The 23,286-nt window shown below is 36.2% G+C and overlaps 1 protein-coding gene across 1 annotated transcript in view; it reads right to left on the bottom strand.

Moving 5' to 3' along the window:
* The window catches only part of SKAP1 (src kinase associated phosphoprotein 1), a 304,650-nt gene that overhangs the window by 167,546 nt on the left and 113,818 nt on the right, over window positions 1-23,286 (bottom strand). The gene's annotated exons all lie outside the window — the stretch shown is intronic.

Here is a 23,286-nt window from a genome sequence, read left to right as displayed (position 1 = left end):
CCAAGAGCAAAAGTTTATGTGGACATAAAATCCTGCATTCACATAAGTCCTTGCTTGTATAAGGAAGGATCTGTATACACAAATGCAAATACATATGTACATGTCAGTATGTATATATACATATATGTCCACATATATACCCTCCACATCTATTCCAAATAGATGGAAATACATATTTAGAGATCAGATGAGATAAGCAAATCAATTTTCAATAGCCAAGGAAAGGAGCATGACATTTTTTAATACCCACTATGCTGTCATGCAACACTTTATTCTTTATTATCTCTGTCAGCTACTACTAGGTGCCTAGTAGACAAATGCTAGTCCTAGTCCTGACCATTTATTTCTATTTGGAATTATTTCAAGCCTAACTCTTTAGAACTGTTTGAAAATGCTGTCCTGATATGTTGGCCTTGCACCCTGGAGTGAGGGCTGGAATAAGGGGAGGTGGAAAAGAATCCTTATGCAGAGATAATTTGGTACCTTTTTTGAGGGAAGCCTGCCTTGGTTTTTCCCAAACTTGCACAAATACAACTTCCAAAGACCCCTTTTCCACACTGAGCAATATGTATGTGTTACCAGAAGCGGTGTCTTTTGTTGCCAGAAGCAGTTTTTGCTGAATGCATCAACTTTCACTATATTCTTAGCCACTCTTTCTTTTATGCCAGTTTCAGACATCAGTTAACAGAACCCTTAAAGAACAGATGTACTGAAGAAATGCATCAATTTGTTATTTGTTACAGTTTGGGGGTGTCTGTCCTATGGGTTTTCTAGCCAAAGGCTTATATGTTTCCCAAGAGAAATTTACTTTCATGAGAGAAGAAAATTGAGGCAAATCACTGCTGTTAGACCCTGAAGTCAGAGACACTGGTTTGTTGTCCTTCTGTACATGTGAAGAAAAAGCCCACAGTTACAGAAACCGTCGTCTTTCAATCCATCTCTCATTCTTTCCCAGTGTGAAAAATTACAAATGAAACCAAATTTTTCTCTGTCAGTAGAATGTGTATGATTACAGCTGTTCATATTTTCACCCTAATGAAGGGCTGCACATTTAATTGTAAGATTTATTAGGTACTGTACATTGCTGTGTACATGCAAAACAGTTAATCGACATCTAAAATGCCAGTTGTTTATTCTGACATTAATGATCATATTTCTTAATTTGAAACAAAAAGCATTTGGGGAAAATGTATTTTGTTCCCTCCAAATAAGAAATTAATAAATTCCATGTAAGGAATCAAAAGGGCTGGAGAAAAAGAAAAAGAAAAAAAAGAACTATTGATTTATAATTGTGAGGCTGGGGAAAAAATAAAGATGCTTAAAAAAAGTCCATAATCCCCCATTCTGCTGGAAACAAGAGAGTTGATTGCCAGCTTTGTTTGATTTCACAGAGATCTCATACGAGGCTGGGTTCATAAACAGGTGAAATGATGGAGTTTATTGCAATGCACATCAACACTGAAACTAAATAACTGTGTTGCCATCTCAGTCCCGCTGAAAGACGGATGGTAAACTTGACCTGCCGCTGGTACTATCCGATTGCCATTTTTTATTCCCCCTTCGCTGCCCCCCCAGGCTGAGCCACGTTGAGTAAATGCATGTGCACGGTCAGGTCAGGCCCCGGGATCGGGTGAAACTCGGTTCACATTTGCATACAGGCGGAGCCTCACAATGAAAGCCCATCTGTTCCCGTCTCGGAGTACAAATCGAATGTCACCCAACTCACTGCAAACGACAGCAGCATGGCCATTAGATGGAGGAACACTCAGCTCAGGTTACGGATATGGAACTGCTGATTTGGGTTTAAATACCTGATAACTGAAGACTTTTCATTATATGTGAACAAAGAATGAACTTTGAACTGCTCAGGAGATACCCTCTCCCCACATTGGGCACCCCTAGTTCTATCCATTACTAATACTTAACTGCGATATTTCCCACTGTTTCTATTTTTGTATAAAAATTAGCCAGGCTGAATGTCACAATGTCCTAAATAATTGCCTTTTTGGGAAGGGGTAAGGGTAAGAGGTGGAGCAGCAAGGGATGTTGTAAATAGAAAATGAACTCTGAACTCTATATGCCCTCAGAGGTCATTAATATCGTGGCATTTTTGTTCCTTGAACTTCTACATTTTACCAGGGTGGAAATTTTAGTTGTTAGAGTTTAACCAAAGTGTGAATTGCCCCGGCCCTTTATCCCTCCCTCCCAAACCCATTCAGTCAAGTGAGGCACCTGTCTCTTTTCCACTCACAGGCCTGTTTATTCCAAAATAGTTTATCCCAAAATAGTTTACCAATCACGATCTGTGTCAGAGATTATTTTCTTGTTGTTGTTAAAATTTGGCAAGTATCTTAGAATTTAGACAGAAATCCCATATATTCTGACACAAAAAGATATAGTTGCTCAAGAAGAAACCCCAGGATAATAAGCCCCTCCAAGCACTGAACATGATAAATACAAGGAAATTTATTAGCAAAAATATGGGTAGGTTTTTATCAAATGCCTTCTTGTTCTGTTTCATGGCAAGAATCTACTTCTGTGACAATTTTTCTAAGGAGGATACAAACATCTGGGGTTTGGTTACTTTTATTTATATTTGACATATTTCTGTATTCTGTTACATGAATCACATTTAACATAAAAATACTCTTTCAGTCATTAGCCTAGTTTGCTTGAGCCCCAGTACATGTGTGTTTGCAGGTTCACACACATAGCTCCACTGTGGAGAAAACAGACTAGCTAGTTTTTCTTTTAACACTCATGCTTCTTGGTTTCCAGCCAGTAATAGTGTCACTTTATGAATTGCAAATGTAATACCTGATTGGATGAAAAAATTATTTTAAAAATATCTGCAAGAACTTTCTTCATTTGCTTTAAGCAATTATATACTTTTTTCTTGCATGTATTTCTCTTTCTTAGAAAACTCACTCAAACAATCTTATAGAATTTAGTGTATTGGGGTTATACATGGAATCCAGAATGTTGAAAGGCCATTGGATCTTGAAGGAGGGGTCTCCTCAGCCAGGGTTTCTTTACCACTATGTGAAACTATGTTCTTATTGTTTCTCCTTTAAAAATAATACCAGGGTAAAGAAAAGATTTGAGGGCTTTTTCTTTTTTCATCCTATGCAAGAGCTTACGGTCAACCTTAATGGAAGTTCTACATGCATTAAAAGGGAGAATAGGCCCTTTGTTTCAGAAGAATGACCAAGACAAGGGTGAATTTTGGTTCCACTTTGTCAAGTTTAAGGGGAAACTGAATTCAGGAAAAGAGACTCCCAAACAACTTTCTTAGCTGTATCCCCATTGCCTCTAATCTGAAACTTAAAATATTTTATTGTTATCTTGTAAACAAGAATTTGCATTAGGGGACACAAAGCCATGTGATTTCTTGGAGATGGGCTATTTGCATTCCATGCAGCTGGATGTCTTGTGTGTGATCAGCAACAAAGCAGAAGAAACCAACAAGCAGGAAATATAATACTAGAGGTATTCTTTCTGTCCATGTCAGAAGAAAATACCCCATTAAGAAGGTGTAACTGCTTTAATTCTACATCCCTGAAGGGATATGAATGAGGAAGACTCTGCTTATTTCAAAATGATAAAATAACTTGTTTATAGAAATATTGGTTGCTTGGTTTCTTGTTATGCACTATTGGTGGGGTGTGTGAACAGGAACCGAACCTTGAACTTAATTTCCCCTTTGAACTCGTGACCTTTGACAAGATTCCCCATGCGTTCCCCTTCAGACAAATTTCATCACAATTACAGTCCCTTCCACTTGAGTTAAAGATATATAATCATTGATTTGACCTAATTACCTGATACATCCCTTTCTTTGCAAGGTGAAAGCTAAATGTGTGAACAGAAGCTGACCCGTGAAGTTCTGGTATCCAATTTTTATTCTAATTATCATAAAACACTTTCAGTCTTACTCTATTTTTCTCAAGTTTTCTTTTGGCCCCTTCCCTGAACCCACTATTCCTTCAAATTCAACAATGCCCCCTAGGTTTCAAGCTGCTTGGCAACAGACCTTCAAATGCATTATGCACTACATGTTCAAAGTGTCATTTTTAAACAAAAAACTAAAGACTAACTCTGCATTAGAAAGTCGTCACTAATCCCTGTCTTTCATGAAAAAGTCTGAGGAGATAAAAGAGTGGAAACTAGAAAGTTCCCACAAGGTTCTGAAATTATCTGACTTCTTAGCATCAATCTATTATGACTCAGACTCTCAATAATTTACAAACTTCAGGTTATAAAGCGGACACAGGCAATATCAATAGAGTTAGTATAATCAATTTAAACTATGGGGGAATTGTCTTTTCTAAAGGAAATGTGGGTGTGGGAGGGGTCTGCAAAGTTTAGTGCAACAAATCCCAAACAAAGACTTTAATAAAAAAGCTTAAATCAAGGTATACACTCAATAAAATGGAATATGTGCTTTACAAGCAAAACTAGAGTTGATAGAAACTATATAAATTCACTTTAAAAATAAATTTGTATTTTTCTCTACCACAAGTTACATTTTTAAAAGAGATAAACTGAAACTGCAGAGCTTCCAGTATTTGTCTTAGACAGTTGAAAAATAAAAATGAATTACAAAAAGTTAAACAGCAAAGAATAGACAAAGAAGAGGGTGTTTTCACTTCTTTATGTCATAGTTTATATTCAGGGGCATCATGTTCTCTCAGAAATGAAATGACAGTCAATTTTCCTTCATGTCATGTTTGCATCATGTCACTCCAAACGTTAACAGGCATTACAGGTGGAAGGGTACAAAAGGCTTGAAAAACACACACAGTCAAATCACCTGTTCTTTTTGTGGAGCTACTTGGGTCCTCTCTTACAAAAATTAAACACTACAATAGTCAATGGTCTTAGAATAGCTATGTTCGGTGTCAGATGGGGAGTAGACTTATTGGGGTTATCACTTTGTGAGTGTAAATGTCTAATCATTATGTTGTTTTGTACACCTGAAGCTAACAAAAATAAATTAAAAATTTAACAATACAAAAGTAATCCTTCATCTGATCACCATGGTGGACCAGCATCCTGAGTTTTATTCTCAACAATTAGTTTTACTTATACGTTGAAACCAAAGGCCTAAGCAAACAGGATAAGAAAATAAAAGTATGTGAACAAACTTTCTAAGTAGGAAATTATCACAGTGTGCACTGAAGCAAATCTTTAAACAATTAACATTGTATGATGTCAAGTTTAACTAGGGTTGGACAGACATTACTAAATAGGCTGGAAGGTTTCCACGATGCTGGGCCATTAGGTAGAGTTACTAAAGGGGCCAGGTCAAATCTGCCTCTTTCCTTCACTTAGAAAAGTATAAATTATGAAGAACTCTGAAGAATTCTCAGAAAACGCCTGATTTCTACTCCCACTTCTGCCCAAGGGCCTGAGGCATAACCAAGGAAATACAGAAGAGTGTCACAAAACTTCCTTGATGAAAGCAGCCTATAGCCAGATGGCTGGGATCCATGTTAGAATTGAATAACTGATTTATAAAAACACTACTTCTGATTTTTGTTTGGCTATCATAAGGACCTTTATTAATATATATTAATATTGGTATACCAGGCAAAACTCCAGGAAACAGAGCGAAATAGGTTACCTATTCTATGACAGAAATAATGGATTTGGTATTATTCTGAACCTCAAGATAGTTCAACGTCAAAATGGATGGATAGCAAACTATAATTAAAAGGAACTGTGCTTACTTACAGGTCAGAATTCTAGGCTTGCAAAGCAAATTAAAAACTTGCACTCATATAATAATTTTAGGATTGACACAAACAAGGATAGAAATGCTGGAGTAGAGTGTTCAAAAAAAAAGGACAAATGTTATATCCCTGGGTTAGGAGGGTAATGTGAAATGATCCTCAACAGTCAAGAGTCTTAATATGGTCTCTGTGAACACTCTGAAATTATATGCAAATGTGCATGTGTGCTTGCCTGTGCATGCTCATTTTTATGGCAAAAAGAACCACTGCTACATAGTGATAAGAAAAGGAATAAAAGCACACAAAAAATGATTATTACAATTTCCAGAAGAAAGATGTTGGGAGCCAACTAACAGCCACCATCATCTCTCACTTAGAACAGTGGTTTTCAAACTTTTAAAAATTGATTGCCCCAGTTGTAAATTTTTTATTAGACACAAAATATATGTATATTAATTTATAAATTATATACATATACTACCACTAATCCATTAATATTAGAAATGCTTAATTTCACACATTCTAATATTTTCTTGTCATCTGCTGTGAATCATTTAGTACACCTCACCCTGGTCTCTCCCCTCTTCCACTCTTATGCCCTTTATAATCAAGTCTACAAAGAGTAATTAGAGAAATCTTTTAGAAATTTAAATTATATCATTCCAATCTCTCGTTAAAACTCACTAGTTGCCATGATATGCAAAATAAAATCCAAGTATCTTCCTGTGGCTTAAAAGGCCCTCTAGGATTTAGTCTTTTCTTCTTGTTCAATCTCATTTCTTCCCTCTGTCTTGCTCATTTAGCTCTGGCCACACAGGTTTCTTAACTATTCCTTGAGCTCTCTGAGATGGTTTCTACCTTAAAGCCGTTGCATGTGCTGTTCCTTCTTCCTGGAATGCACCTACTTCAGGTCTCTGCAAGGCTTAGCTCTCACTTGGTTCATGTCTCTACTCAGAGGTCTCCTCTGGGTCCTTCGTCTCAGAGTCCCAATGCACCCTTTTTTAGTCATTTTCTATTGTTGTGTCCTCCAGTCTTTTGTTTTGTTTCAGATACATTTCCCCCAGTAAAATATAAACTTCATGTGCCTAGGGTTGTCAGTTTCATTTCTGTGTCCGCAACAACCAAGTCTAAGGTCCAGCACACAGTAGGTATTCAATGATGAATGAATGAAAAATAGTCCAAGCAAACAGACATTCCATTGACAGACATTCCACTGCTGATCATTTGAAAATGAACTTTGGGCCAGCCGAGTGGCGCGTTGGTTAAGAGCTGGCTTGGGACACCAGAGGGCCCTGGTTTGGATCCCACATATGAGGGCCAGTGACACTGCCCTCTACAGCTAAGATGCTGAACAACAGCTCAACCTGGAGCTGGGCTGCCATGAATTGCCGGCAATGGTTAGGCTGCAGTGGGTTGCCATGGGCTACCGTGTGTAGCCAGCAGCCAGCGTGAGCGGCCAGCAGCCGCCATGAGCGGCTGTCCAGAAGCCGGCGACTGATCTGCCTCGCCCGGGAAGAGCGCAATGATGGTGCCAACTTGGGCCAGTGAAGCAACGTCCTCCACAACTAGACTGAAGAACAAAAGGACAGCAACTTGTCTGTTCCCCTTCCCCCAATTCCCCAGTGCTGTTCTCATCCCCCAATTCCCCAATAAAAATCTTTAAAAAAAAAATGAACTTCAAAAAAGTGTTCACATAACAGAGGCCTACCACACAAAGATGAACTACCAGATAAACTATCAGCTAAAACTCAGCTCTCTCTTTTTTCAACCTCCCTAATGCTAAAACACACCTTCCTTATGGTACCTATTACTGTTTCTTTCTTTCTTTCTTTTTTTTATGTTTGTAATTTTTTTCTTTTCTTTTTTTTTATTTCAAGTGTACAAAACAACATAGTGATTAGACATTTACACACCTCACAAAGTGATAATCCCAACAAGTCTCCTACCCATCTGACACCATACATAGCTATTATAATACCATTGACTATATTCCCTATGTTGTACTTTACATCCTATGACTATATATTTTGTACCATGCTTATTTGCACACAGATCTCTCCGTTGTTAGCCTTTGTAGGGAAAATCCCAATTTCATCCTTTATCTTACCCCTCACCACATCCAACATGCAGCAAGTGCCCAGTCCTGGATTGTGGGTGGGGCTGACAGTCACATCCTGCCATGACAAACTGAGGTTCAGCTGCTCAGGCAGAAGTGAGGGGTGCCAGCTCCTTGGAGCCACCCTGAACGATGATCCTTGACTCTACACTGAGATGGATGTTCATGGGCGTTCATCTGTTGACAAGGCTGAATGAAGAAAAAAGACTCACACTGGAAATGAATCTATGAAAAATCACCAATTCCTTGTATGATAATGGAGGGGAAAAAAACGATCTCAATGTTGATAAAAGAATGATGAACACAAAGAGAGACCAAACTTAAGTTATCAGATAACCTTCATTTTTTTTCCAGAGGTCAATTCGAAAACAGAAGTAGAAATATCACAAACATGACACTTAAATAATAATGCTTAGTACATATACTGTATTGAACAAACTTAAAAATCAAGTTATACAATAGGAACAATTTTAAGGATGATAAAATGAAAGTGATCAAAGGTTCAGAAAAGCAAAGTATAAGTCTACGTTTATACTAGTAGGCTAGACATATAAAATGTCCATAAAAATCTCCTTTTGAAAGATACTCAAATATACTTAGACATGAATAATTTTCATGTACCAAAAATTAGATAAAACTTGAAAACAAATGATGATAATCAAGTGACTACACTTCTGAATCTTAGTATCATTATCTGTAAACTTGAGGAACTAAAATAAATAACTTGTTCAAGTGTCTTCTTATTTGAACTGTTATAACTATTATTATAATTGTATGTAATATATAATTATAAAATATATGCCTTTCTATGGCTTAAATGTCCCACCTTTGAAGCCATATAATATAATAATTATAACAATTCAAATAAGAATCTTGTTGGGTTTTTTTAGGATGCTTATGTATTTTAATGTTTATTAATGACCAAGATCAGAACAAATGTTAAGCTCTCATTTGACATTAAATGTAAAGGTATCATAGTAGTCTGTAAAAACAGAGACGATATCAAAGGGTAGAACAGAGATAGACTCTGAAGTACTTCAAGAATAAAATAAAATGGAATTCAATTAAGAAAAAAATTGCGATCAACAGGTCTGGGAGAAAATCATCCAAAATACACATTATCAATAAAAAGAAAAGGTTTAAAAAGCATAGTACTGTAAAGATAACATGGCCACAGAGAAGGGCAAATGAGCTGCAATATGACACACCAGCAAAAACAATGCTTTTTAGATTTCATATACAGCACCATAATTCATAATGGCCTGGGAAGGCGTCTGTGTTTCTATATTCCTATGTAGGAATTGCCATATTGAAACAGACCACTGGTCCATCCCTTTTGCCATGCTGCCCTGACAGTGAACAGATGTTTCAGAGGAAAGCTCTACTCTCACCAGCCCAAATCCAATAATATACCTAATGGTGCAATTCTATATCAAGAACATCATTTCTTTTTGACCTCAGCTGGCAATTATCTTCTACCCAAAGCAGGAGGTTGGCTCACTTTGATTTCATGCTGGGTGGCCCACTTAAGGGATCCCACTTAAAATTACATCAAGGCTGCTATCTTCATTCGCTTGGCTTTCTGACACACTAAACTACTTTCACAATTTGCTGTCATCACTATCAGTGTTAAGCTCTCAGGGGGTTGGAATTATGTAGGTATAATACAAATGGTTGTGTTGATACTAGCAACTGGTGTTTTAAAAAATCTTTGCTTTCATAAAAAATGAAGAGTTTCTATTATTAGCGTCCATGTTTTCAAAGACTTGCGTATTCCCAAATTAATGTAAATGCTCATCTTAAAGTGGAGACAGAAAAGAGACACAAACCTTTAATGTTTTCAGGAGACCATAAATACACAGAGCGGTAAGGATAACCTTCGGATTGAAATTCTCTAGAACAAATGTATTGTTGGGCTTCGTTGTTGATGGTTCCCTGACAGAGTAAAAAAAGTAAAAAAAAAGATGGAATGGCAAAAGGCAGTCAGGCGATCAGGAGTGTGAAACTAGAGCTGTGTCTCAGTGGTTTCCCGTCCACTACAGGTTCAAATGTCCATTGCTGAAGCGCTTCAGCCTTACATCCCAAGGTCCTCTCACCTCCAGAGGAATCCCCTTTGGGAAAGAGCTTTACCTACCATACCCTTTCCACAGGCCTGGAGCAGACAATTTAAGAATGAGAACCAGAATGATACTTACACTAATAAGAAAGAATAGGTGACACCTTTTCCCAACTGGGAAAAAAATGACAAATTTGGAGAAGTCAATCATTTTCTCCATCAGTATATTCTGGACATAAACACCGAAGATCATGGTGGTCAATGATGGTCCTCTCCAGATCGATCAGAACAGTTATATTAAAATTCTGAATACTGTGTTTCAGAGGACTCTTCTAATAAAAATTTGAAGTCTTGATTAAAAAAGCTTATGATTAGTGTCTAAAATTTCTCTTCTATGAAAACTATCTACCAAATGGACAAATAACCCAAGGTCTTCTAGTAATCAACAGGTGAAAAAACTGAGGAACAGAATTATCAGGATATTTCATGAGATCAAAGATCCAAAGGCATACAAGATAACCCAGGAACAAAAATCAAGTCAAAAGGAAAGAAGAGTGAGTTTCCTATCAATGATGTCACTTATACCAGGAAGTAGTCTCTGGTGGGCCACAAATAACAAAGTAATAATTCAAGAATGTGTTATCATGAAAAACTTGGCCTTAAATATGAGTAAATGATCTCATTGGCTCTCTGTATACCTTAAAAATCCTCTAAATCAATTCTGAGAGCCAAAGAAATCCATAATATTACCTTGAATTTAAATTGATATTTCTAGACAAGGGGATCCTTCAGAAGTAAAATTTTCCTTCACTATTCTGAAAATAAGGTTGCTATAAAAAACCTAAAACATGCTAGACACTCATAGTCTCCAGCACACTTATAAATGTTAAATAAAAATAAATTTAGGAGAACTTTGTAACTCCTAAAAATAGTAATAGTTACTGTAGTATAGAAAAGAAAGTAAGCTTCTCTTTAAAATCTTATTAAGGCAAAGGAAACAGAAACAAGAAATTATGCCCACTTTATCAAAAGAAAAAGCATTTCTTCTTATCAGTAATAATTGGATTTAAAAGAGTAATAATAAAACACGGTATTGTATATTTGAAAGTTGCTAAGAGTAGATCTTAGGTGTTCTCGCCACAAAAAGAAAGAGAGAGAGAGTTAAGTATGTAAGGTAATGGATATGTTAATTATGTTTATCTTGGTAAATATTCCACAATGTATGTATATGAAATCATCACATTGTATACTTAAAACATATGCAATTGTATTTGTCAGTTATTCCTCAATAAAGTTGGAGATGGGGGGGGAGAGCAATAATAAATACAATTCACAGATACTTAAAAACTCATTCAACTGTTATCATGCTGGCCAGGGAGGAGTAGAAGGCAGTGATTATTGAACTCATTACACATCTAATGTTTTCTATTTCTAGTGGAAAATCTGTGCATTTAAACTTAGGCTACCCGAGCCAATGGCAGGCATCCAGATAATGAGAACCTTGGCATGTGAGGTCTCAGAATTTCTCCAGTATTTTTTTGCAGAATGTCATACTAATCAGTAATATAGTTAGCAGTCTAAACAGGATGGAGAGGAAAAAGCAAGGGACTTAGACAATCAATAATCCAACCAGATTGTAGAAGGGACTACCCATTTGTACATGTTTTCCATTTACCTTAAAGCAGATAATGGTCCTTCAAGAAATCATTTGGGTCAATTCCTTATCTTCCTAGATATAAATATGTAATTCATTCAAGATGGTTAGCCACCCAATTTTAAAATATTTTCAAGGAACAATATTCCACAATGATATTTGGCATCCAGTTCAACCTTCTGTTTCATCATTTTCAAAGGTAAAATACTCTCTCTGCCCATCCCTCTCTGTCTCCCCTGCCAATGACATGAAAAGGTCCTCCCCACTGCTCACCAATACCATGGCAAGAGCCTCCTAACCTTGTTTCTAATGCTCCCTTCCTCCCAAAGCATAGATCTGATCATGTCCATTCATGATTAATTTTTTTCATAGCTGCCTACCACCTACAAAACAAAGGTTAAACACAGTCTTCACAATCGTACCCAAACTATTTTCCAGCCTTGTCTCCTTCTGTTCCTATCTGAGCAGCATATGCTCCAGCCATGCCCAATCACCAAACTCTACCCAAGAAAGTCTCTTTTCATATCTTCACTCATGTTTCATCATCTGCCTGGAATTACATTTCTTTCATTTTCAATTGTTGACTGTACTTCAAGGACTATTGCCTTCCTGAAGTTTCTGTAGAATTTCCCACTCAAGATAAATCTTACACTCCTTTTTTCTCTTAGCACATTACATAATTATCATGTTCTACCTTCATTACATTTGCACATAAATGTATTTGTAAGCCGCTTGAGGGCAGGGATCTTTATTTCTTGGCATAAAGCTTGCAAAGGAAGGCACTCATATATTTGTGGAATTAAGCATATTTGTATATGCATATTTATTTAGACTCCTTTCATTTGAAATGTGGTTCATTGAGTTGGGGAGGGGGCAAATTAGTACAATCTATAATAAAGAGAAGTTCACTAATAACTACACTCAAGGTATACCAGAAAAGAGTATCCTGGATATTTATTTTCTTCTAGTTTTGCTACCTACTGGCTATAGCTGGGACAAGTCACAACATCTCTGAGCAAATGGCTGCTATACTCCTAGGCAACAAGTCTGTATTCCAGGCAGGAGCAAGATTAAGGGACCGAAGGAAAGGTGAAGACAAGAGGGGCAAAGGGCTTTCTCAGCTATTTTATTTTGGAAGGGACACTTCCTCTATTGACTTCATCTGACACCATGATGGCCAGAACTGTGTCTCATGGCCACCTTACTGCAGATTTGTTTAAGAACGCAAGTGTTTTTCAGCTAGGCACATGGCCAGCTGTGCAAAGTCAGGGTGCTGCAAATAAGAAATAAAGTGAAATGGATGCTGATACACAATTAGCAGAGCCTGTCAAAAGTTCGAAGAGGGAAGAGAGTGAAATCGCTGTTTTCAGACACCAGAAAAACAAAGCTAAAGAAAAAAAAAGTCAAGCTAATGTGGACAAATTGCAGAAAAGCCTCACAAGTCTACATCAATCACTGGGCAGGGAAATGGCAGATGAGCTCCAAGTGTAGCTAAGTGTTAGCTAATGTTTTTTCAGTATTGGGAAAATATACAAGAAATGTTACTCACAGAATCCAAATTATACTTAATGGATTATGGACATCCAACAATTAAGACCAAAGAAAAGTTTCTCACTTCGATCATTAGAAAGTGATCCTTGAAGGCATTTGTCTAATGGGCCGCTCTGGGCAAGCAGGGCACAAAATTGGAGGCATTGTGATAGAAAGCATCGTGACCTTCATTTTTAAATGTAATTATTTTTAACATTGTTTACAAGCATTTATTAAGCATTCCTATCTGAAAAGCACTGTACCAGGTGCTGGAGGCTGGAGAAGGAAGAACAACACAAAGTTAAATGAGGCCTTATCACTGCCCTCACAAGAGATTATAATGAAGAGGGAGAGACATACGAAGCCTGGACCAAAAAGAGGGATGCGACGGAGGATGCTGAGCGAGGACAGATTCCAAATGGGACCATAGGTGTTGGAATGTCTGCTGCTCTAACACTGCCCCAGGGACAGGGTGGGGGAGTCTTCCCAAGTCTGGCTGCCATATTTTATAGGACACCCAGCTCTTTACAAACATGTACAGTGTGTGCTGTTTGCTCCTTATATGTACTCAGTGTCACTGTGAGCTCTCATGTGTCCTCAGCTGTTAGTCGATACTTATTTAATGTCATAACTAATAGCACATTCATTAAAAAGAAAGGACCTTTCATTTTAAAAAGAAACATGCTTTTTAAAAATGAAAACTAAACAAATAAAAAGCAACGTGCTCATATCCCGAATTGCAATTCTTTGTTATTCCCAAATCAACGTATTTTATTTTCAGAAAAAAAAATAGCATGCTCAAATCAGCAAACTTAGGAAATACAGCAAAGCACAAAGGACGAAAACCATAATCCTATAACCCAGAGAAACACACTATTAACATTTTGGTATATGCCCTTTCCATGCTGTTTTGTATCGTGCCTTTTCTTTTTCCCTTTAATATATCATGAACATTCTCCTATGACAATAATGACTCCGCTACTGACAACATGATTTTTAATGGTTGCACTGCAGTCCATCATATGATGTGCTGTAATTTATTAAAGCAATCCCATGTAATTAGACTTTTAGGTTGTTTCCAATGATTTGATATTCTAGGAGCTATACTGGCTTGTTTCTTTAGAATACATTCTTAGAAGTGAAACTCCTGGGCCTGTGGCTCTGCACATTTTCAAGATCTTTTAAAACTAACATTCACTGTTTATTTTTATTATAAAAATAATACATGTTCACTATATATAATTTAGAAATAAAAGCATGTCAAAATACTTTGGTGAAGAACAATATAGTGTTTTTTTTCTATGCACACATACACATATGTTTCAAAAAATGGGAGTTGACTATGTGCTGTCTTAAGACTTCATATTTTCACTCAATAAAGTATGAACGCCTTTCCATAATCATTCAATATTCTTCTAGAAACATCACTTTTAACGGTTGCATATATTCCATTGTTTAGTAGTAGCTTAGATATTCAGCCTGTTTTCAATTTTGTGCTTTTATAAACAAGTCTGCAATAGACATCCTTAAACATCTTTACGTACATTTATTTTCTTAAAGTACATTTCAAGTTGAATTGCTAAGTCAAGGGCATTTATAATTAAGGTTTTTGTTACATTTATCCTCAATTTCTCTCTGGAAAAACTGTACCAAGCAATCTACTCACCTGCAGTATATGACCACTTCCTACTCTTTTGCTCTACATTGAATATTTTCACTCATTGCTGCCCAACCCCTGTCAGTCTGATAATGTCACCTCCTCTGAGGCCTTCCCTGATCTCCGGTTTCCTTTCCAGGTGTAGTTATTGCTTCCTCCACTGTACTCTCATAAGACCATTTACGTTCCTCATTTTTAATGCTTACTACTCAGTAATCAAATCACTCGTTCAAATATTGTCTTCCCGACCACTGTGTGTGCTTCTTGGAGGCAAGGGTCATATTATTCACTGCTGTGGTCCCAGGGCCTGGCTGTGTCTGACATACTACAGGCACCAAAAAATATTTGCTAGATGACTGTACAGATTACTGTTAGAACTTCACATGTTTTCCTATAGAAAATGTTGCAAGTTTGTTTTCAGATTTCAGCTCTTGATATAATAATGTGCTGTACAAGAATCCATAAGGTATTAAACACAAACAGGAAGTGTCCAGGATTTTGAAAGTATAATCTAGTGGGAAGTGTTCATTAATAGAGTAATCTTTATGGAGGGGAAAACAAGGTACATATTTCCAAACTTTGAACTTTTATTTCAGAATCCTTGACAAAAAAGCTCTACCAGATATTTATAAGCAAAAAAGTCTTAATATTACAAATAGCTTTCATTTTAAAAGGGAAATTGCTAATTAATGCACACAAACATAGTTTGCGTTGTCAAAAAAACATATGCATTTCATCTTTTTGTCCAAACAACCTAGATCTACAAGTTCCAACCAAGTAGAATATGGGGAAACTTACCAGTACGCGTAGTTATGTTATACTAATGTTATAACACTTTGTAATTCTTCCAAGGGTGTAAGGCATCAATAATTCCACCTTGATTATAAACAACCCAAAAGATGACCATCTTTGTACATACATCTTGCTCTTGCTAGCACTGTCCTGATAATGGAGGGAAATGCATTTGTTTATGTTAGCATGGGAAAGACTAATTAGGATGCCTGTCAAAATCTTCCTGTCCCATATTATTCTTGAAACCTTGATAAATTCATTTGTTTCACAGCTAGGGAAACAGAGAAGATGAAAACAAAAGGAACTATCATAGCCTATGGGAAACTGTACAGGTCAAATGGCTCAGGCTCTTCAATCTTCTGGAGCTTTGGAATTGATTGGAAATAGCATCTGTAAGGTTGTCATCTCTCATTGGAATATTTTTTTTCCTGCAACCTCAGTACCTCCATGGGTGAAGAACTGATTTCATTTTAAATAGTTTATCTAAACCAAATTCAAACACTTGGACATTACAGCTCACAGTATACATGCATTCGTTTTTATGTTTGAAATCTTCTCTTTTTTTTAATGTTTGTTTTCATTCTTATACTCATTGTAGATCAGAATTCAGAGCAGGACATTTCAGGACATTAATAACAATAATTCTTCTTCACTGTTTTTTCTGATTATTCCTAGTTCTGATGACAATAAGCTCAAGCATTATCCAGATTTACAGAACACTAGGAACTTATTATAAAGCTCTTCAATCCAAAATGCTTTCTTTCCAAAGAACCATTTTAAGTGATGACCACAAGGTGTGTGATAAGAAAACGGAATGAGCAAAGGGTTTATGGCCATTCGGAATGGACCATTAGGGTCAACAACACAAAAGAGCAACTAGTGCTTATTGCTTTTTAAAACTGTTTAAATATGTATCTTCCAAAGTGATCGCTAAATATTAAGCTAATGGAATACTCTTTCAATTTAAGTCACGAGACGAAGAGATAGACTAGAAAATAAATCATGGTTTTCAGATTGGGATTCCAATATATATATATATATATATATATATATATATATATATATATATATGCACCTTAATTTTTTTTTCTTTTTAAAAATCTAACCCATGTAAAAATTTGTTATGTCTTATAAATCTCTTTTAATCTACATGTTTTCCTTCACCCTTTACTCTTCTTTATAATCTATCCACTGAAAACCCTGGGGTGTTCAGTTGGTAGTTTCCCACTGTCCATCCGCAATTTGGTAATTGCACAGGCACGGGGCAGTTGGACATGTTCTTCTGTGTTGTTTTTCCTGCAAATTGGTAGTTGAACCCAAAGACATGATGACTCATGTCTGATGTTTTTTTGTGTCTCAGTTTCTTAATTTAAAAAATGAAAACCCACACATAAAAATATTACAGCTCACTGGGATATCTATAGTTATCACTGCAGAGTGAGTCGGAGGCTGGAAACGTGGTCAGAGAACTCAGACTCTGCAATGGCCCAGTTTCTGCCAGGGTCTCAGCTCTGCTACATGTGAGACGCGTGATCCCAGACTAACCTCAGGCTGTTTCCTCACCTAGCAGACAAGAATAGCTACCACTCACCTCACAAGATTGCGGTGAGGGTTAAATGGGGTGATGGATTCAAACAAGATTTTTTCAACTTTAAAGTGCTATAAACGTGTACAAATTAGTGACAGCATTACTTATTAACAGGGACTTAAATACTTTTATAATGAAAAAATATTTTAATGTTTTGGAAAATTAATTTCTTGAGAAAGGTTAGGTATGACACTGACGCGAAACAAGGAGATGATCTATATGGCCTAAGGAATACTGTAAAGGAATAAATGCTAGCCTTCCAGCCCCGCCCTGGAAATTTACAGCCCTATGACTCAGGAGCTCTAAGTTCTGTGAGATGAGAGCCTTGTAAGCTTCTACCATACACAAACATCACAGTGCCATTTAAACAACTCACACTAAAGCCACTCATCAAAATGTCAAGTAATGATTTACGGCAGGCGACCGCTTAAAAAAAATTGTTGATTTTTTTTTTATTTACCTTTCAATCTGTGCAAATCCATTAACTATGGATTCTAATGCTCTTCTTCAAAGCACTTCCCTTTTTCCATTCCACATCCTGTTTTCCCCAGGCTTCTCACATAAATTTACTTGAGAGCCCTCTACCTATTCACCTACCTCACACCTCTGACCTTCTCCTCAGCCAAAGTCTATGTCCAACCTTCCTTTCTTCTAGCCCTTGCCCACCCAACTTCCATCCTATCCATCTTTCAAGTAGTTTTGGAAATACTATTTCCGGGTTGTCTGGATTACCTACTTAATAAGTAGCCATTTTTCTAGAGCTGCACTCTCCAATATGATAGCCACTAGCTACATGTGGGTAGGTAAATGTATAGTTAAATTAAGTAAATTGAAAAAAAATTAGTTTCTCAGCCTTGCCAGCCACATTTTCAAGTGCTTGGCAGCTACAAAGGGTAGAGGCTAGTCTATGTACTTATTATAGGACATTTCTGCCATTGCAGAAAGTTCTATCGGACAGCACTGTGCAAGAGCCCCATTCCTCTCCCTCTTCTTTACGATCTTAGAAGACGATGTGGTATAGTGGAGCTTTGAAATTAGAGGCCCGTTAGCTTTTGAATATTGGACTTAAAAGGTGACTATGTGAAATTGTGTAAGTGCCTGGCACAACGCCTGCCAAAGGGTAGGTGCTCAATTAATGGCAGCAGTTATTAATAATACACTACTGCTCTCCCAAGTAACTCTAGGGGCTCTCACTTCCCCTTTTAGCAGTATACGCAGTATCTGGAGGAGTAACAGCAAACGTCACCTCCTTTTCTCAGAGGCAGTGTGGCATATTGGAAAGATTACGGGCCTTGGATGTACAGAAACTTGTTCAAACCCTCCTCTGGCACTTTATTAGCTGAGGACCTTGGGCAATTTAATCTCTCTGATGCTCGGTTTCTTCATCTGTAATATGGGACTATTAATACTTACACTGCACAGTAGTAATGATAATTATAGATAATGTATGTAAAACACTACGTCTGGCATGTGGTAGGCATTCCACAAATTTATCATAGAAAGCGGGTGCTATTAATTCACCTTATAGAGGGCCATGTATTCAGCATAGTTAGATGCTAAGTGATGGCTGCTGTTGGTAATGAAGGAGAGGCTAGTAAATCTTTTGTAGGATGGTGTTATACATTGTTTAAACACTTCACCCTAAATAGGGCTTCCTCTGGTATTCCTAGGGTAGAGCTAAACTGAAGTTTTACTCTATGGTATTATCAATTCCCCTCATAACAGTTCTCTTAAATTTATATGATATAGGGAGAAAATCGAGTATTCACAATTCATCACACAGGCTTTAATTTACCATTACTCAGTAGCTTTTACTACTATAAAAGCATTTATGAAATGGCACGCATTATGGATTGGAACTGCAAAGATGTGCATACAGAACTGTCACCATCACTGTCACCAACCAAGGCTGTAGCTTAAAATTTTGCCTAAAGAGCAAGTCTGAAATCTCTGCCTTCAGAGCATGATCCAAAAATCACAACCTTTTTTTGTTTTCTATTTTAAAACAGAGATGAAATGCATGCCTGAGAAATTGGAGGGCTGGGGGAAGGAGGAGGGAGGCATTTGCATCCTTAGACCCTCTTACACATTCATGCAGTCAGGAGAAGGGCAAACAAGAACCAAGTCTCTCTTGCTTCCTGTAGTTGGTTCATCCTAAGAGACAGCACATTTCAAGGAGTTGTTCCACTTGTTTGAGCTGTCTGGTTCTTTCACCTGCTAGAATGCTTGTGGATATTTCTAAAATATCCTTGGTGGAGGAAGTGGAGAGTGGTGAATCACCAATTTAGTTAGTATCCAGGAGAGAGAGAGAGAGAGAGAGAGAGAGAGAGAGAGAGAGAGAGAGAGAGAAGAAAAGAGTGGCCAAGTAACCAAATAAAGAGAGCTATGAGTTCAATAACCGGGATTATCCCATGGCAAGGATTCTGTTACCGTTGAGCATGATTCCTTTATCTCTCAGAGACAATCAACCTTTAGCCAGAGGAGTGTAACCTTAAAACCTCATAACTCAATTTAACATAGTGTTAAAGTTTGGGGGGATATTTGTCAGTGCTGGGGCTGATATAATCAGTTGGAGGGACCCTAGAACAAAGAGCAGTGGGTGAAGAGCATGTCACCTCTGTGCACATTCGTTTCCTTGATGAACAAGGAGCTATTAGCTGCAGAGAAAGCGTTATCTAGGTGAAGAATGATGCTGATTGTTTTAGCTGCTTCTCCTGAAATTGTGGAGTAGCACACAGGGTCCCAGTGAGTTAAGGAGCAGTTTTTGTTACTCTGGTGTTGAGGATTTTTTTAAAGATTAAGTTTAATTCGGGGGCATATATAGACACATAGCTCTTCTTCCACAGCAACCAGAAATCAATTTGAGACATCGATCTCTTTTTAACCTTTGCTCTTACCTCATTAAATCAAAAAGTTTTAACATGCTCAATCATATAAGACTTTTTAAAAGTCTAGTTGGGTTAAACACTAGCTTTTATGCAAAATTCAACAAGGACTAATTAATGAAACATTTAAGGAAGGTGATAATATAGTCATTGAGCATATGGCTTTTTGAAGGGACAGGCACTGTCTTTGATATTTACTTCTCATTAAATTATAAACTTTAATCGTGAACTTCTATGTAAAATATTTTTTCTAAATTCATATTCTCAATAAAATTGTTTAGCACTCTGAGTCTCTTTGTATTGCTTTAAATTAATAATTTCTTTTACTAACTCCAAGTGGAAATGTAATCTATAAGGCATTTTTTAAAACCACCACATAATTTTGTCTTTTTAAAAAACGAATATTTTTAAAAATTATATTTGCTATTTAAAAAATGTTTCTTTCTTTAATTATACCAATCAGAAGTTTATTATACTATTACAGCTTCAATAACATAACATTTATAAAAGAAGAACAATATTAATTCTTCTCTGAATGCAGGTTTTCTGGCTTTAGATGTAAAATTGCATTCTTATTTTTGCTGAATAGGCTTATCTTTTATCATTTCTTTCTACATGTTCTCTGGATGTGCTGGACTATGGGATGGATAATTTAAGTTCACATCTTAGAAGTCCAGGAAATTTCCTATAGCAAACTCATTAAAATATATTTCAAAAACTGACTCAGACAACAACATAAACTATCTGCTTTTATCATTTAAAAAATGACCAGCATATTTCACTTTAAAAGGATAGTAAAAGTTTCTTAATCAAAAACTTCTCCGGGATTTTTTACCACATGGATTTACTGCAAACCTGCTGTATCTGCCAGGCCGGTAAACCTGCCAGCCCACCTCAGTCAATATCTCACCCTGAGATGCCACGTTTTAAAAATCTTCCTGATCGGGTTAATATTATAGGATATATTCTTTTCTAACCCTGCAGATATAGCTTTCATGGAGACATTTATGAGAGGTGAAAGGATTGAGGGGAAAATAAAACCTACCCTGCTTTTTTAGGTTTTTAAAAAGTTTTTTTATTGGAATTTCAATAATTCATTTAGCAGAGTGTGCAAAAAATTTCATGGAAATCTTTTCTTAATTTTACACTTTTGCCATATATTGAAAATCATACCCAGCATGCTCTTCTATCACTTGGACTGAAAAACAGAGTATGTTAGAATTGTGAGTGATAACTTGGGTAAGAGTTGAAGGAACATTATAACTAAATCAGAAAAAACTCAATTTTTGTCTACTTCTATATAGGAAAAATAAACTTAAAGTTGTGAAACTTTTTACCTAGGTCTCGCTTCTGCGGTGCTAGCCCAGGATCTCTGTAAGTTCTGTACAGTGATTCATACTGTAACAGTTATAACTGCAATACATAGTGTATCACGCTGTAATAATCATAAGTGAACTGTAAAATGTGCCATACATGCTAACTCAACTGTTAGAATTTACCAAATTACCACTTATGCAATTCCAGTGATTTCCCCTTAACTAAATTCTTAAATAAATAAACAAAAAGAATAGAAGAAACAATACAAATGCTGAAGGAAGGTCACCATCAAGATATAAAAAGTAAACATCCTAAAAGTTTATAAATGTATGTGCCTTCAAAAGTTCCCATTTATTTTTGCTAGATCTATTTAACGGAGTAACCTAGCTTTCCTAACTGAACTGGAATGAATATCAACTTTTCTAACATTTGTTCTAAATTTCTTTGCACTAAATATGCAAAGTCATTCATGTATGTACTTTCCTCTCTCAATTAGATAAAGCTGGGACTTCTTATATAGCTGAAAAATGGTTTTCCATTGGTAAGACATACTATATGTATTGCCTCCTAACACTAAATAAAACATATCTTTTTAAAAAGTTAATATAGAGTTAAATTATATTAAAATTTGATAATTTATGCATAGAACAAATATAAAAGCAGTAAGAAGTTGCTCTTTTGAAAAACAGGATTTCAACAAGTTAAAAAAGCAGTAAAAAGTTTTTCCTGTTTGGCTCCTTTTTAATGTATCTCATCCTAAATGAAAAGGGAATTTTAATGAATTCAAGATTAAGGTGGAAATGCTTAAAAATAACGCTATCAAATTTAAACAAATGTGTTATTTTTGAAGAAGCAAGCATGCACAAGATTCCACATGAAGAGTTCCTTGAAGTTCCTTAGGAAAATTCAGAAAGTTTCTTTCTTTACCGCTGAAGGCATGTGCACAGACAGAGCAAGAAAACAAGGAAAAAAGAAGCAATCTGCTTCACTTTTAGCTTCAGTAACATGATGAAGAAAATAATAATTATTTATAATTAGATGCTTAACAAGAACTCACATGTAGTTTCCTAGGGAAATCTCTAGTTAGACCCTCTGATACCTCCTTAAAGCTACAAAAGTAAAACTTTTAAAACAATTTCTATGTTATACTGTTATTAACTATAATCATCCAAAAAATTGGTTGTTATAATTTCCCTAATTTTAATGCTAAAATAAAGAACACAAATACTTAAACTGATTAATAATTTGGGTTAATAAATAATTGTTCTAAAATGAACCTTTTCCCAATAGCCAAGTAAAGACATATCTCTCTAAGTAATAAAGCTACATTTCAGAGAGCTATGTGCAAATACATATGCTTTATTTAAAATCAATCAATGTGTATCCATGAGCAGTCGCAATTTTTTGCTGACCGACTGAAATATACATCTTAGTAAATAGCACAGGTATAATAACTAAGGGCCATTTTCTGCTCTTTACTCATGTAAAAATGTTCCAAAGTTTTTATGAAAGTCCACAACTTAGTCTGTATCATGAAAAAAATTCAGATCCAGCATTTTTCTGAGAAACCTGACAAAATCAGGAAATCGGGGTGTATAAGATCACCTAGCATGATTACAGATAAATCTCAAAAATGTTATGTCAAATTAGTGTTTTTTAAAAAGTGTGAAAATTAGGCTAGTCCTATGAAGATCCCTAAATGCTTTGTTATTAGGAGGTTTCATCTTTAGGTTTGTTAAATTTTGCTTTCAGATGTTCAGAGGTTATAATGGCTGAGGTTAAAATTTTATTCACATATCTTAAGGGAGAAGCACATAAAGTGAATTAATTTCCCTATTTTAAAAAAAATAACTATCTCTTCAAGTGGGGGACAAAAAGAGAGTCAGTAAAAATTACCATTTTTCTATTTAATATCAAAATCATTACAATATTCTCACTCATTCACCTGTGACCAAC

Source organism: Hipposideros armiger, unplaced genomic scaffold (genome assembly GCF_001890085.2).
Source record: "Hipposideros armiger isolate ML-2016 unplaced genomic scaffold, ASM189008v1 scaffold_40, whole genome shotgun sequence".
In the NCBI taxonomy this organism is placed as follows: Eukaryota; Metazoa; Chordata; class Mammalia; order Chiroptera; family Hipposideridae; genus Hipposideros; species Hipposideros armiger.
This window is presented reverse-complemented; position numbering and strand designations above follow the sequence as displayed.